The sequence below is a fragment of the Pristiophorus japonicus genome, chromosome 16, assembly GCF_044704955.1.
Source record: "Pristiophorus japonicus isolate sPriJap1 chromosome 16, sPriJap1.hap1, whole genome shotgun sequence".
NCBI classification, from domain to species: domain Eukaryota; kingdom Metazoa; phylum Chordata; class Chondrichthyes; family Pristiophoridae; genus Pristiophorus; species Pristiophorus japonicus.
Genome location: NC_091992.1, coordinates 29,271,560 through 29,288,474, shown reverse-complemented (window position 1 = coordinate 29,288,474; position 16,915 = coordinate 29,271,560). Strand labels below are relative to the sequence as shown.

Below are 16,915 nucleotides of genomic sequence, written 5' to 3'. Positions count from 1 at the left end.
GGGGAGTGGACAGAAAGAGAAAAGTTCAAAGGGCATCGAGATATTGGGTACACATAAAGAGAAAAATGCCAGACAGAAAGAGAGAGTAGGCAGCAGAGAGATGAACATCAGTGGTGAAAGAGAAAACAGACCGACACACGTATCAGAAGGGAAAAAATAGGTATGTAAAGAGTAAGAGATCAGCTGAAAAGGGGAAGAGAGGAGAGAAATCTATAGGACAATGATGGACCAAGATCAGTGGGGCAGAGTATTGGGGACAGAGACAGAGAAATACAAATATGTAGAGATATCAGTGGGTGAAGGAGACAGAGACAAATAGATCAACAAGAGATGCAGACATCACAACAGAAGTGTCATGAGAGAGCTCCCGCCTTCTCAATGAGCACAACAGAGAAGATTTGTTTTTAATTCATTCACAGGATGTGGGCATCACTGCCAAGGCCAGCATTTATTGCCCATCCCTAATTGCCCTTGAGAAGGTGGTGGTGAGCTGCCTTCTTGAACTGCTGCAGTTCGTGTGGTGAAGGTATTCCCACAGTGCTGTTAGGGAGGGAGTTCCAAGATTTTGACCCAGCTACGAGGAAGGAACAGCGATATATTTCAAGTCAAGATGCTGTGTGACTTGGAGGGGAACATGCAGGTGGTGGTGTTCCAATGTGCCTGCTGCCCTTGTCCTTCTAGGTTTGGGAGGTGCTGTTAAAGAAGCCTTGGCGAGTTGCTGCAGTGCATCTTGTAGATGGTACACGCTGCAGACACGGTACGCCAGTGGTGGAGGGAGTGAATGTTTAAGGTGCTGGATGGGTGCCAATTAAGCGGGCTGCTTTGTCCTGAATGGTGTCGAGCTTCTTGAGTATTGTTGGAGCTGCACTCATCCATGCAAGCGGAGCGTATTCCATCACACTCCTGATAGCAATGCAAGTGAGAGACTCAGAGAAGTTGCAGGCACCGAATAGATATACAAAAGTCATAGCATGAAAGGACTTACCATGAGCAACATCATAGAAGATCTAATATTATTTATTTCATTAAAATGTGCAGAGCTGCATTGTCAGAGGAAGCATCTGCAAATCCTCCGAAACAGAGAATGATGGGGGGACATAAGAGAGGGTGAACTGTAATCTTGCAATAAGAAAATTCAGGAATCCTTCTTTCATTACCTTTTTTACTGCAGTGACGCTATAGGCATGGCCAGCAACTAAACCATCTTGCTTTCCGGATCTTTTGTCTTCCTAAATAATGTTTAGATAGAGAGAGTTGTAGGTCATAAATACTGAATTGTTTTTTTGCAGGAATGCAGCTATTGCTCATGGTGCTGGGCTCGAATACTTAGCTTTGATCTCGACAATTATTGTACAGGCCAATGTTCTGGCTTCTCACTGCGAGCAGGGAGCTTCACCTGGCACCAGCTCAGGTCGAGAAAATGCAAGTGAAAAATCTCGGGCAGTGCGCCCGCAATTTCTCAATAAGTACAACTGTCGAGGAGGACCCTTGCCAGCAGCAGGAACTTGTTAAATTACCATCTACAAGCACTCTTTAATGCAGTATCAGTGCACAATGCCTTGGCAGAAATGTTAATGTTGGTATTAAACACAACTTTATGTTTAAATTATTGCTTAATTTGGGTGGATTGGATTATGACCATATAAAACTATGTCTCTTCACAGTACTTTCATTGTATTTTTATTGTGTTGCTGCTTTATGAACTAAAGGTGGAGATTTCCCCGATAGGTTAGCAGTGCGAAATTGAGCCACGCATTTGGAAGGCCCCAAATTCATTCCCAAATCTGTGCTGAATTAGGTGATCTCAGCCAGTGTCGTGGAGCGCACTGTGACTGGCCTGGTCACCCTGGGCTGAACATGGGGGGAGGAAAATCAACCACAGTCCCTCATCCTGATCGCCATCTGCAGTAGAAGTGCAGCAGGATTGGGCTTAGATTATAATGCTCTCATGACTGAATAAGCTGCCACCGCTCAGTGTCTAGATCACACATCAAGAATTGCCATGAGGGGGAGGTACTGGAGGGCCATCCCAACATGAGTACCCACCTTCAGGAGAGATGGGGAGAAAACTAAAGCGAGCAGGAAAATATCTTCAGAAAAAGTACTAGAGGCAGAAGCACTGGGCACTGCATTTTAAAGAAGCTTCGTCATTGTTCATCAGGACAACCATTGGAGGCAAACGAAGTTCATTTGAAAAATGCTTTAAGGTGTTTTACCTATATTTTCAAGTGTGGGCTGTTATTGTTGTTATCTAATTCTATTTGTTCGGTGGAAGTTATTTTGATATACTACTCCCTGAGAGACTACTTTAAAAATATAACAGTTCAGACCTGAACATTGCTGTGTATCAGTTATATATGTGACACCATGGTGTAGATTTTCCTGTTACTGGGCAGACTGGATCACCTGGACACAGAAGCAGGAGTAGACCAGTCAGGCCCTTGAGCCTGCTCCGCCATTCATTTAGATCATGGCTGATCTGAACTTCAACTCCATTTACTCACCTTAGCTCCATATCCCTTGATACCTGTAATGTATGCACCTGTGAGTATGCTCACAGGTTTGTAGAGCTGTTAAATTGTGAGTGGCTTAGCCAGTCACGTGATGTTCACAAGACTCAATAAAACCCCAAGTCAGTTGGGTCTAGGTCATCCACGATGAGGTATGCAGTTGTGAGCCTAGTGGATGAATTGGTAATGTGTAGTGTGATTATTTAGCCTTTGTTAATAAATCAATCGTTCTTAATAGGAATGTGTTATTCTATGAATTCTTAAGCAAGAACCCATGAAGCAAATACATTACAATACCCTTAGCTAACAAAAATCTATCACTCTCAGTTTTAAATGCTCCAATTGTCCCAGCATCAAATAACAGCAGCAAATAGAGGAAAATTGGGCAAGCAGGATTGCTGATCTCGAAAAGGAACCAGCCCAATTTTCCATCCATAATTTAAATGGATGGAAGAATCAGTAGTGTGATCATCCCCAGCTGATTTCCCTCCATTCACCCAAGTGATCAAATGCGCTCAGGCGGAGGAACAAGAATCTGTCGAATTTACTGGAGCAATGGAATGGCAGGGTCACATATGTAACTGATACACAGCAGTCTTATTAAACCTCCTAAATTTGTTGTGGTGGTTTGAGCTGATTCAATATCATCTGCCTGACCTTTCCTGTCCCACAGGCCATCAGAGCATTCTTCCTGGAGGCAGCAGCAAGATGGTTGTACAACTCCTCGCCTCTATCTGCGAATTCTGAAAATCTGTACATTTCACCAACACCACCAGTGAGATCAATCAGAGCATCCAGTGTCCACCCTCCTTCGATTGCTTTATACGAACCGTGCAGCCTGCGGGAAAAACACAATGTGAAGGCAGAAAATGTAGGCAAATAGCAGAACAGCACCACAATCGACTACCTATTTGATGGTTGGCAAAGAGAGGTTGGTAGTGCACCATCCCACCAGAGGAGGTGATAGCTAAGCTCAACACTATGTACCCTACCTTCAGAATCTGGTAAAAGATACAACAACAACAACAACTTGTATTTATATAGCGCCTTTAACGTAGTGAAACGTCCCAAGGCACTTCACAGGAGTATTAGGAGCTAAAAATTTAACACCGAGCCACATAAGTAGAAATTATCGCTGCTTGGTCAAAGAGGTAGCTTTTAAGGAGCCTCTTGAAGGAGGAAAGAGAGGTAGAGAGGAGGAGAGGTCTGGGCAGGGAGTTCCAGAGCTTGGTGCCTAGGCAACAGAAGGCACGGCCACCAATGGTTGAGTGATTATAATCAGAGATGCTCAAGAGGGCAGAATTAGAAGAGCGCAGACATCTTGGAGGGTTGTGGGACTGGAGGAAATTAGAGAGATATGGAGGGGCAAGGCCATGGAGGGATTTGAAAATAAGGATGAGAATTTTGAAATCGAACGTTACTTAACCGGAAACCAATGTAGATCAGTGAGCACAGGGGTGATGGGTGAGCGGGACTTGGTGCGAGTTAAGACACGGGCAGTCAAGTTCTGGATCACCTTTAGTTTACGTAGGGTAGAATGTGGGAGGCCAGCCAGGAGTGAGTTGGAATAATCAAGTCTAGAGGTAACAAAGGCATGGATGAGGGCTTCAGCAGCGGATGAGCTGAGGCAAGGGCAGAGACGGGCGATGTTACGGAGGTGCAGATAGGCGGTGGTCTTATTTATGCTGTGGATATGTGGTCGATAGCTCATTTTAGGGTCAAATATGACACCAAAGTTGGTTCAGCCTCAGACAGGAGTTGGGGAGAGGGATGGAGTCAGTGTCTAGGGAACGGGGTTTTTGACGGGGACCGAAAACAATGGCTTCGGTCTTCCCAATATTCAATTGGAGAAAATTTCTGCTCATCCAGAACTGGATGTCAGACAAGCAGTCTGACAATTTAGAGACCGCGGAGGGGTCGGGCGAAGTGGTAGTGAGGTAGAGCTGGGTGTCATCAGCGTACATGTGGAAACTGACACTGTATTTTTGGATGATGTCGCCAAGGGGCAACATGTGGATGAAAAATAGGAGGGGGCCAAGGATAGATCTTTGGGGGACACCAGATGTAATGATGTGGGGGCAGGAAGAGAAGCCATTTCAGGTGATTCTCTGGCTACGATTAGAGAGATAAGAATAGAACCAGGTGAGTGCAGTCCCACATAGATGGATGATGGTGGCGAGCTGTTGGAGAAGGATAATGTGGTCAACCATGTCAAAGGCTGCAGACAAGTCAAGAAGGACAAGGAGGGAGGTGATACAGAAGATAACATACTTGAAGGAATCTGGCAAATTAAGACTACCGAACAGTATTATGATTTGGGTAGATCACCCAAGACCATATGCCACAAACACTGCATGCCAGATAAATGTCTGACAACCTGTGCCACATTTGCTGCTTGCCCATGCTAAGCCCTCACACAGTATCACAGTTCTTTTATTTTTCTTATTTTGTCATTTTTATATTTCCCTTATAAATTCCTATGTCCAAAATGACAATGAAAACTGCCATTGTAAACTTGTCCCACTTTAATTACATCGCCTGCCACTCCTAGCACTGCAGTGCCATACTGGCAGGAGGACTTAATTGCAGTGATAAGTTTACATCGAAAGTTTCCATTATAAGTGTGGATATAGGAATCTATGATGCAAAAAGGTGACCAGAAAATGCATGTTGACATAAGATTCTTCAGATTGTATGAAAGCAGGATATTAAACAGAACCATGAGATTATTGAACATTTTCTCCAGGTTTTGGTATAAATAGGGATCTTGGGCAGCAGGATAGCAGTTGTTCTACATCACCACACCACGGTGCTTTAGTAATATTTACGTTTATAACGGTGCAACACATGAGCAACAGATATACTTACTTTGCAAATGCCTTTTCAAAAAGCGATGGCCAGAATTCGTTGCCAGCTTCTGATCTGGCATAAATAAGTTGTCCATTTCTTGTTGGCAAATAATCATCCACCAGAATTTCTACCCATTTCCCAAATTGCCAGAATCGGAAACGGAAGATTCCACAATATGGAGTTTTTCCAGTGATACACTGACCTGTGAGCATTAGGATACATTTGTTAGGCTCCCCTTGCAATTTGTAAAAAGTCCTTTAGCAACTAAAGCAACTTATCATAATATATCCTGGTAATGTGCTGTGAAATTGAAAATGGTATTATACAGTATCATAACTCCTAATAGCTTCTTACCTCTGCAACACCAATTCAACTGCAAACCATTACTAAGAGATAAGGCTGAACAGGCTGGGACTCTACTCGAAAAAAGAGAATGCTGAGGAGTGACCTAATAGAGGTCTTTAAGATAATGAAAGGGTTTGATAGGGTAGATGTATAGAAAATGTTTCCACTTTTGGGGGAGTCCAAAACTTAGGGGCTGAAATTGCACACCTATCGCATTTTTGCATCCCTTAATGTCGATATGGATGGGGCAGTGTGAAGAGCGAAATTGCACTTTTTCGGCGGCTAAACAGAGTGGAATGGTAATGTCAATGGTAGTGGGCTGGTTGTGGCAGTGTGGCAGCGGAGTGGCGTTGAGACTGCAAAATCCCACAATTGATCCCAACAATGCAGCTGCTCTGTGACCTTCTTAAAGGGCAGGTTTTGCAGCTGTGTCTTGACTTCGGTCTGAGTTGCTTCAGAGGAGATGGCGGCAGTGGGGGCCTTTGAGGAGGGCCAACCTCTTCATCGACTCTGAGCTTGAAAGCCTGATGCAAGCTGTGTTGGGAAGGAGGCGGTTACTCTATCCTGATACTGGTCGACCAATTAGGAGTGCCTTCTTAAATGCCTGGAGGGAGATTGCAGAGGAGGTTTCGGGATCCTCCATTCACCAGCTTATGAATGAAGGGTGGAGGCCATGCAATTCGAGGTCTGGGCGATAATGCAAGGGGTGCCCGAGAGGCTGTTGCAAGTGGTCAGGAGCATGGAGGAGTCTGCCTCCCGCATTGTGGACAGCTCTGCGCACACCATGAAGCCCACCATTGCCAGTGTGCAAAAGATGGTGAACTCCCAGAGTGACCGTGCAGATCCAGCTGCGATGACGTGTCTCTTGGGCGAGGTGGCAGCTGCCATTGCAGTACAGGCATGAGGAAACGAGCGTCGCTGTGCTTCTTTGGACAGGATGGCCGCTGCCCTGGAAGCTCAGAATGCTCTCGTGCGTTCTGGGCAGCAGGCCATGGAGCATCTTACTGTTGGCATCTCTGGTGGCTTTGAGAATGTGGCTGCTCACATGCAGTCTCAGCTGGATGCTACGTGAGATCTGACTGCTGCCATCGCGGCTGGGTCCACCACAATTCACCGGGGGCCTAACGGTGCCACCCCACCCCACCAACTTGTGCTACAGCAGCTTGGTGGGGGAGGTGGGGTGCCCCGGGCGAGTGGCGCTGGCTCCTCGGACCAGGAGACTGATGTGGGCTCTCAGGTTCCCAGCAGCCCTGAGCCGAGACCTGCCACTCCGCCATTGCTGCCGACCATGGAATTGCCCCAGCCACTTCCGAGTGAAGGCGCAGAGGAGGATGCAGCCAAGTCTGCAGCCGGCCCTTCCGGGGCCAGATCTGGTCGAGGGCATCCGAGAAGGACATCTGTAGCTTCCTCTACATACACACAGCAGCCTTCCCAAAGCCATGAGTTATTATTTGAATGGAGAAAGATTGCAAAGTGCCGCAGTACAGAAGGACCTGGGGGTACTTGTGCGTGAAACACAAAAGGATAGTATGCAGGTACAGCAAGTGATCAGGAAGGCCAATGGAATCTTGGCCTTTATTGCAAAGGGGATGGAGTATAAAAGCAGGGAAGTCTTGCTCCAGCTATATAAGGTATTGGTGAGGCCACACCTGGAATACTGCATGCAGTTTTGGTTTCCATATTTACGAAAGGATATACCTGCTTTGGAGGCAGTTCAGAGAAGGCTCACTCGGTTGATCCCGGGGATGAGGGGGGTGACTTATGAGGAAAGGTTGAGTAGGTTGGGCCTCTACTCATTGGAATTCAGAAGAATGAGAGGTGATCTTATTGAAACTTATAAGATTATGAGGGGGCTTGACAAGGTGGATGCAGAGAGGATGCTTCCACTGATGGGGGAGACTAGAACTAGAGGACATGATAGAGTAAGCAGCCGCCCATTTAAAGCAGAGATGAGGAGAAATTTCTTCTCTGAGGGTTGTAAATCTGTGGAATTCGCTGCCTCAGAGAGCTGTGGAAGCCGGGACATTGAATATATTTAAGACAGAAATAGACAGTTTTTTAAACGATAAAGGGATAAGGGGATAAGGAGCGGGCGGGGAAGTGGAGCTGAGTCCATGATCAGATCAGCTATGATCTTATTAAATGGCGGAGCAGGTTCGAGGGGCCGTATGGCCTACTCCTGCTCCTATTTCTGATGTTCTTATATTCTTATGAATCAGCCACAGGGGAGACACTGCGGCATAGTGTAAGGATAGGTCTGCGTAAGAGGGGTAATAAGGAGTTGCACAAGGGTGATAATTGATAATGTTGATGTTTTGTGCACCCAATGTTTGGGGTGTAATAAATCTTTATTTTGTTTTGGAAATTTTCTGAATAGGTCTCTCATTTGACTGTGCGGGAATGATGTGTGAGAGGGCTCATAGGTTGGCCCGAGGACATGGCCAGATGCAGGCTCAACTGGGCATTGAGTTATGTGAAACGGCAGCAGCTTTGTGCTTCCCTCATAGGGTCACGATGGCGACGCTGCCTTCTGTGTGGCTGGGCACCCACATCCTGCTCCTCCTCCTGTGCCTCCTCCTCATGCGCTTCCAGATACTCCTCATCCTCCTCCTCCACAGGTGGCACTGCTGCCTCGTCCTCCAATGGCTGCACCCTCATGATGACCAGGATGTGGAGCATGCAACACACCACCACGAATATGGAGACACGCTCAGGCGAGTATTGCAGCACACCCTGAGCGGTCCAGGCAACGGAACCTTTGCTTCAGAATCCCAATTGCGCGCTCGATGAGGGTCCTGGTGGCCGAGAGACTGTCATTATAGGCCTGCTGCCCAGCAGTTCTAGGGTTGCAAAGAGGAGTCATGAGCCAAGTGCTCAGTGCATAGCCCTTGTCACCCAGCAGCCAGCCGCAATCTTGATCCGGCCCAGTGAAGAGGCCTGGCACACCGCTCTGCTGCAGTATGAATGAATCATGGCTGCTGCCAGGAAACCGGGCATCCACTTCCATAATTTTGCGGTTGCGGTCGCAAACCAGTTGAACATTGAGGGAGTGGAATCCCTTGTGGTTTCGGAAGAGCACGGTAGCATGTTGGGGTGCCTTCAGATCGACATGAGAGCAATCAATGACCCCCCTCGACTCTGAGGAAGCCTGCAATGCGCAGGAATGCAGTCTGCTGCTCCAACTGCTTGTCCCTGCTCATAGGGAAGGAGATGTAATTGGCCCTCCTCCAATAGAGAGCATCTGTGACTTCCCATATGGATGTATGGGCTGCAAACAGCAAGCTGTTGGAGATGTCCGCAGTGGCAACTTGGAAGGACCCAGTGATAAAAGTTCAAGACGATTGTAACCTTGGATGTCACGCTCAGGGCTGTCCTCACCCGTGTTTGCGGCTCGAAGTCTGCCTGCAGGAGATTGCAGAGCTCCGTGACTACGTCCTTGCGGAATCGTAGTCTACGGAGGCACTGATCATCATTCAGGGACCTGTAGGAAAAAAAAGTCACGCGGTGTAGTATCCTCGCACGGTGAAAAAGTCGCCGACACAAATGCAGCAAAATCCAACACACCTTTAAGGAACGCTGGCGGTCTGCATCAAGAAGTAGGCACCGACCAAAAAACTCTAACCTTGGCACCATCACACGGTCACAAGATTTTTGGAACTTCTGGCCCGGGACCTCGGCTTCACTGATGACGCATTTAGGAGTGTCGGCCAGCAGCGCAGCGGAAGTGGGGGGGAAACTGTGCGGTTGTGCTCGCCGCTGGAAAACCGCGGCACGGCAATTGGGCGATCAGCGACCATTCCACTCCGCAGCGTGGCCACCGATTTCCAGTGGTAACAGGCACTTGAGGGCGAAGGGAATAGAAGGACGATGGTAGATGAGGTAGGCTGGGAGGAGGCTCCAGTGGAGCATAAACACCAGTAGGGCCGAATGGCCTGTTTCTGTGCTGTACACCTGCCGCTCAAAATAAGAGAATCCTAAAATGAGCTATTTTATTTATTACAAATAAATTGCACTTTAGGCTATATAACACAGGCCTTGAAATTATATCGTGCAACTCTTAGGGCTGGATTTTCAGCTTTTCTGTTTCCGGGGCGATAATCGTGGCAGAGCGCTGGAGACTTCACTGCCGCTCCGGGGCGAAACCTCGAGCGCAAAGACCGGAAAATCCTGCCTTAGTGTCCAAACACATGGCACAGATTTACGAAATACTTCTGTTCGCTGTTTTAACACAGGTGCCAACTCATTTATTTTCAAGGATTAATACCTCCATTAAGGTAGCAGACATAATACAAATGAATGAATGTGAATCTGTTAATATGAACGCAGTATAATTTCGACAAAGAATAACCAATTTCCAAAAGCAAGTTTGAAACGATAATTCTATTCCCCGTTCTACTGATAGAGCTTTATTTTTCTGTACCTTCCTCCCTGCGCCGAAGTGCCCAGTCTCCATTCGTCTCCTCTCCACGGCAGCTGACAGCTGGATCCCATGCAATGAGTTGTTGACCTTGACCATATGGAATGCAAGGCTTAGCTCTGCCTGCTACTCATTCGCTGGTGCTCCAGCTGATGCTGCTGTGATTATAACATGACTCCAGCTGCACCTGTCTCATAGAGTTGCTGACGAGAGGACACACATTTTACGATAACCACAAAGTGAAAAAAGAGGGGAGGTTAGAAAAATAAATCCTTCACACAGAGGGTGGTTAGAATTTGAAATTCTCAGCCGCAAACCATTGTTGAAGCAGAGTCGAAAAGCTAAGAGTAAATGAGGTAGCTGCTTGAAAAAGAGAAGTGGTGTAAGGTGTGGGGATGAGCGGAGGGTGGGATTAGACTAGGTAGCTCATGTGGACAAAAACATTGGCATGACTTGTTTCTGGGCTATAATATTCAATAATTCTATGATGAATTTGAGGACTGTTGGATTGAAATGTTGGTACATGCAGGATGGAAGTGAGCCTTTGGCTTTAGTGGTAGCATTCCCACGTCTGAGTTGGAAGGCGAAGGGTTTGAGCCCCATTCCAGATAAACCCGACAAATGAAGGCCGGAGCACTGGCTCTGAATCCCATGGTAGAGGGGAGATAGGGCTCTTTATTTTGTTTTTGCCTCTCCCAGGAAATCACATGGCTCCGGTTGGGGTGGAGTGTAAAATGTTTCAGTATAAGGGGTGTCGCAGTTGTGTGAGGCGGACTGGTTGGGCTGGGTGCTCTTTGCCTTTCCGTCATTGTTCATAGGTTTATATGTAACCTTTAGGGCTGCTCACCAAGGGCCGTGCGGCTCTTTGTCGGCTGGTGCGGACATGATGGGCCGAAATGGCCTCCTTCTGTGCTGTAAATTTCTATGTTTCTATGTTTAGCCTTGGTTGCAGCCCCCCTGGGGCAGCTAGTCCAAGAGGAAAGCAGCGGGAAACCATCTCAGCTACTTTTCCCTCGGGCAGGACACGTTGGACTGATGAATGGACATGCAGAGTACATGTCATTCTCTCAAAATATACACTGATATTCTGTTTGCCAGTTATGTTATTTACTTGTACTATGTAGAGGGTATTCAGTTCCTTTACAATGTTTACAGAATATGCTGTAATCTAGTACCATGAACCTGAAGATGGTCTACTATAGTACTTAGCTCGGAACATGAGGATCTGGTCTCTGCAATTATAGCAGCAAGATAAAGGCTAGCCAAAAATGAATTTAAAAAGTGCCCTCTGAAACTCACTATCGGTAGACACGTCTTGTGCTTTGAACAATTTTGCTTAGTTGCTGAAGAATACTATGGGGCGGATTTACGGTCCTTTGTGCTCCATTTTTCACCCGGTGCGGCGGCAATGGTGGCAGTGAGGTCTTCTGGGCAAGCCGTCAGTTTCCAGCGCCTTGCGGGGGTTTTCGGTGCGGAGCAGTACCACCCGGAAGAGCTGCGCCAGTGTGCAACGCCCCTGGTTGTGACACCGGCGCGCTTTTTGACTCCCGCCCGACCTGTACGCCCCGCAGCGCCCCCCCCCCCACCGTAGTGATCGCCTGGGAAATCGGATGGTCTATCCTATACCGACTGCAGAGAGGTAAGTATTCCATAATAAGTAAGTAATTAATGAATAAGTAAGTGTGATTGTTTTTTCTTTTAATTTTTCTTTTGCGATTTATGTTGTGGTGGCGTGGGCTATGTATTGGGAATATTTTTGTGGGTTTTTTTCAGTTTTTTTTTTCTCCCCAGGCGTCTCTTGGCGCGTTCCAGCTCTTTAGCTCGGGATTTTCCCATGCTAACACCCTAAGAGAGGTGTACAATGCCTCCCTTAGCTCTGCGCCCCAGACTCAGGGCCCAGCTGCCCAATTTTGATGACTGAGGCGCAAACTGTTCCCGGGCGCAAACTCTACTGCCCCGAAATCATCAAAGCTGAAAATCCAACCCATATTACCTTAAAAATAATACTAGGCAGATATGGTAATAGATGTTTAGAAATAGAATGTGGACATATGTAGTAGTTTGCATGCAAACAGTAGGTTCAGACACTTACATTCAACTACCTGTCTGTTTTTACTTTGTCATCTGTTCAGGTTTGTCCCTAATCTAGCCTCAAGCTACTTGCCTACGCTTGTGGAAGTAGGTCACCAGGATTTTGTGATGCATTAAGATATTAATTAAATATAGAAACATAGAAACATAGAAAATAGGTGCAGGAGCAGGCCATTCAGCCCTTCTAGCCTGCACCGCCATTCAACGAGTTCATGGCTGAACATGAAACTTCAGTACCCACTTCCTGCTTTCACGCCATACCCCTTGATCCCCCGAGTAGTAAGGACTTCATCTAACTCCCTTTTGAATATATTTAGTGAATTGGCCTCAACTACTTCCTGTGGTAGAGAATTCCACAGGTTCACCACTCTCTGGGTGAAGAAGTTTCTCCTTATCTCGGTCCTAAATGGCTTACCCCTTATCCTTAGACTGTGACCCCTGGTTCTGGACTTCCCCAACATTGGGAACATTCTTCCTGCATCCAACCTGTCCAAACCCGTCAGAATTTTAAACGTTTCTATGAGGTCCCCTCTCACTCTTCTGAACTCCAGTGAATACAAGCCCAGTTGATTCAGTCTTTCTTGATAGGTCAGTCCCACCATCCCGGGAATCAGTCTGGTGAATCTTCGCTGCACTCCCTCAACAGCAAGTATGTCCTTCCTCAAGTTAGGAGACCAAAACTGTACACAATACTCCAGGTGTGGCCTCACCAAGGCCCTGTACAACTGTAGCAACACCTCCCTGCCCCTGTACTCAAATCCCCTCGCTATGAAGGCCAACATGCCATTTGCTTTCTTAACCGCCTGCTGTACCTGCATGCCAACCTTCAATGACTGATGTACCATGACACCCAGGTCTCGTTGCACCTTCCCTTTTCCTAATCTGTCACCATTCAGATAATAGTCTGTCTCTCTGTTTTTACCACCAAAGTGGATAACCTCACATTTATCCACATTATACTTCATCTGCCACGCATTTGCCCACTCACCTAACCTATCCAAGTCACTCTGTAGCCTCATAGCATCCTCCTCGCAGCTCACACTGCCACCCAACTTAGTGTCATCCGCAAATTTGGAGATACTACATTTAATCCCCTCGTCTAAATCATTAATGTACAATGTAAACAGCTGGGGCCCCAGCACAGAACCCTGCGGTACCCCACTAGTCACTGCCTGCCATTCCGAAAAGTACCCATTTACTCCTACTCTTTGCTTCCTGTCTGACAACCAGTTCTCAATCCACGTCAGCACACTACCCCCAATCCCATGTGCTTTAACTTTGCACATTAATCTCCTGTGTGGGACCTTGTCGAAAGCCTTCTGAAAGTCCAAATATACCACATCAACTGGTACTCCTTTGTCCACTTTATTGGAAATATGTTTGACAAGTCGAGTCACACCTGTGTCTTAGCTGAATGTTACAATCATTAGGGGAAGGGGGAGAGAGAAAACAAAAGGGCAGATCTTTCACCAGTCCTACCATTTGAAAGTGGGCAAATCTAAGGGAGTTCCTGGGTTTCTCCTGCAATTTCTCCCATTATGTCCTTTAAAGGTTTCAATGGAACGACACCAGCAACTGTTGCTGCCACAGCTAATCAATCCTAGAGGCGATTAAACTCAAAGCTACTGCTCTGCTGGGTCCTTTCAGGACCAACTCCCCATTGTTGGAGCACCTTGACTTATAAAATGTATCACAACTATGTTTAATAACAAGTCTTTGAGCAAAGTGTGAGAATTAATTATCAGAACAAAAATAGAGAAACAGGCATGTGAAACAACTACATTTCCTACATCATCATCATCATCATAGGCAGTCCCTCGAAGCGAGGATGACTTGCTTCCACGCCAAAAAGGAATGAGTTCACAGGTGTTTCAATGAAAGACCTAATATTCCAAGTCCCAAACTGCATCTTGGAGGGTGGAAGATGCCTCTGCTTGGATTTTTTTAATGTGTGGTGGCCATAGCACACCAGCCACCACACGGGCTTGACAGAGCTAGGTCTTGGTCCAGTGGCAAGGATTGCCCAAGACGACTGGAGACCAGCTCTGCTGCACGGACAGAGTGCGCGCACATATCGCAGTGTGGGCTGACTCACGCTACCCCTGGGCCCTCGCCTCTTCTGGGCCCCAGACTCACACCTCTCCTGGGCCCCAGTCACTTCCTTCTACAAACTCGTGCCGCTCCTTCGCCCCTCCTGCTGTGTCTGCCCGCATGGCAATCAGCGACCTGACTTCACAGCCTTCGCCCTCCTGCAGTGGTATGCCACCGCTCGCTGCTCCTTCTGATGGCCCCGGCCTGCTGATGGTCTTGCAGGCTGGGACCGCGCCGACGCACGCTGCTCCCTCTAATGCAGCCTTTCAATCCTACATTACAACATTTCCTACTTTACAACAGTGGCTACAGTTCGACAGTACTTCATTGGCTGTTAAGCACTTTGGGATGTCCTGAGGTTATGAAAGATGTTCTTTCTTTCTGAAAGGTTGATTATGCTATGAGAAGAAGACAAGCAAAGAAAACATGACAACATGGACAGCAACTCACTGCATGCATCCCCAGAGGTGAAGCTAAGCATCCTAAAAACCCAAGACCAGCACACATGTTTATTCTCATACCACAAACCTGTATATTCAAAGCTGTTCATTTCCAATGATGCACTGAATACAAACTGTAAACGAAACTATGCTCAGCCATACAGTCATCTTAAACAAGGGCAAGAGTACAAAAGTAAAAAGAGGTAATACTAAACCTGTACTTAGTTAGAATATCATGTTTTGTTTTGGGTGCCTTGCCTTAGGAAGAATGTCAAGGCCATGAAAATGGTACAGAAGATATTCACTAAAATGATGCCATGTGTGAGAAACTCTAGTTATGAGAAGAGACTAGAGAAACTGGGGCTCTTTTTAACCAGAAAAAAGATTTAGAGGAGATTTGATAGAGGTGTTCCAAATTATGAGGGGTTCCGATAAAGTAAATTGGGAAAATGCATTTCCACTAGTCGGTGAGTCAGTAATTCAAAGGCATAAAATTAAAATTACCAAATGATTGAAGAGAGAAGGTAGGAGAATTTATTTCTTTATGGGTTTTTTTTTTATACAGGGCTGTTGGAACATGGAATGCCCCATCAGAAACAGCAGTGGAGGTAGAATCCATACTAGATTTTACAAGGGAAGTAGATAAATATTTCAAAAATAAATGTTTTAAAGGATTTGGGAAAAGGGCCAGCTTTTTCTGAGACCTGGCATAGGTGTGATGTGTCGAATGGCCTCCTTTAGTGTTCCCATACGGTTGCCATGGTATCCTGTATCAACATTTAACGGGTTTATCTTCAATTATAAAGATTAATAAATGATTAATAAATGTCATGCATTTTAATTTGCTGATAAATGATAACATTGAAATGAGTGTTAGTCTACTGCACATCTGTCAGTGAGAGATTTACATGTACATTGTAATTAGAAACATTTGTTGACAGAATTCCTAATTAGTGTCTCCCTTGTATTTCTTATTTCATTTGGCCTATTTAAACAGCATGATAAAATTTGCATAGGTAATCATGTTATCTGCTGTTGCACTGAATTAAATAGTATGAATATTTCATCAAGTATAAACTGTCAGTGAAATAGGATAACAATCTTTTTGTTACACTGCTGGCATCAATCCAACACAGCACTGTGAATTCTGGTGCCAATAATGGCAGTGTACCAAACACACTAACTTTTCTAACATCAAGTACTTTTCTATATTTGGTCTCTTAAGGTAATGCAGTACTTAACAAGAATCTCAATCCAGCTCTGATGAGGAATGACCTTTTCAGAAAGACATTTGCTTCACTGTTATGCTTACTGAAAGCTGTGTGTATTAATAAATATTGGAATGCACATTAGTTTCTCCATGTTCATTTACTGCTATATGCAGTTTTTGCACAGCCAGAACTAGATTCAAGGAGCTGAGGGTTAGGCATATAGATGGTTCCCCAGTGACTCAATGTCCCTGATCTATCCCAAGTGAATTAATCTCACAAGGGTGGTGGTAGGGCTACATCAACTGCCCTGAGGGAGTGGAAAATCAACCAAGCTTCCCACTCCTAATTGCTGTCCATGTCAAGATATTGAATGATGCCCCAGTAGCTGAAATGCTCTACCGATACTCACCGTCAAGGACAACATATGAATGATGTCCACTTAGTCAAGATACTGAAGCACATCGTGTATCCCATCATGAATCAACCTCTTCAGGAAAGGAGGGAAAAGGAGAAAACTGGTGAAGATAATTGGCAGGAAAAAAAGAGGTATAAAATCCCTTTTTGTAACAGAGAAAAATTGCAATAAGATAAATCGAGTCATCAATGGGTGAACCGCAGATGAGCTGCAACTGAAAGAGGAATTAGAAATGTACTTCCAATATGTTAAGTACAGAAATGATTATCGGTAAAAGTAAATATCATCCAGGTTTCTCTAATCCTATTACTTATTCTAATCTATCCCCAGTTCTGAGGAAAAGTTGTATTCAAAATATTCATCATCTTTTCAATGCTGGCTGAGTTGGATGCATTTCTTGCATTCATTGTTTTTATAACCGCTTAGACATCCTTGAACTACCACCCTCCATTGCATAGTGTCGTTCCACTTCTTTGTTAAATGGGACAGAAAACTGGGCATCCATAAGGTGCTGTGGGCCATCAGCTTCAAACCTGTACACCACT

General features: G+C 45.8%; 1 long non-coding RNA gene across 1 annotated transcript; it reads right to left on the bottom strand.

Annotated features, from left to right (window-relative positions):
- Positions 1-3,121: 3,121 nt before the first annotated feature.
- On the bottom strand, positions 3,122-10,178 carry LOC139227006 (uncharacterized). Its single transcript, XR_011587351.1, has 3 exons — positions 10,126-10,178; positions 5,379-5,562; positions 3,122-3,348 (listed from the first exon to the last, which is right to left on the bottom strand). It is a non-coding gene; the product is annotated as an uncharacterized lncRNA (long non-coding RNA).
- Positions 10,179-16,915: the final 6,737 nt, after the last annotated feature.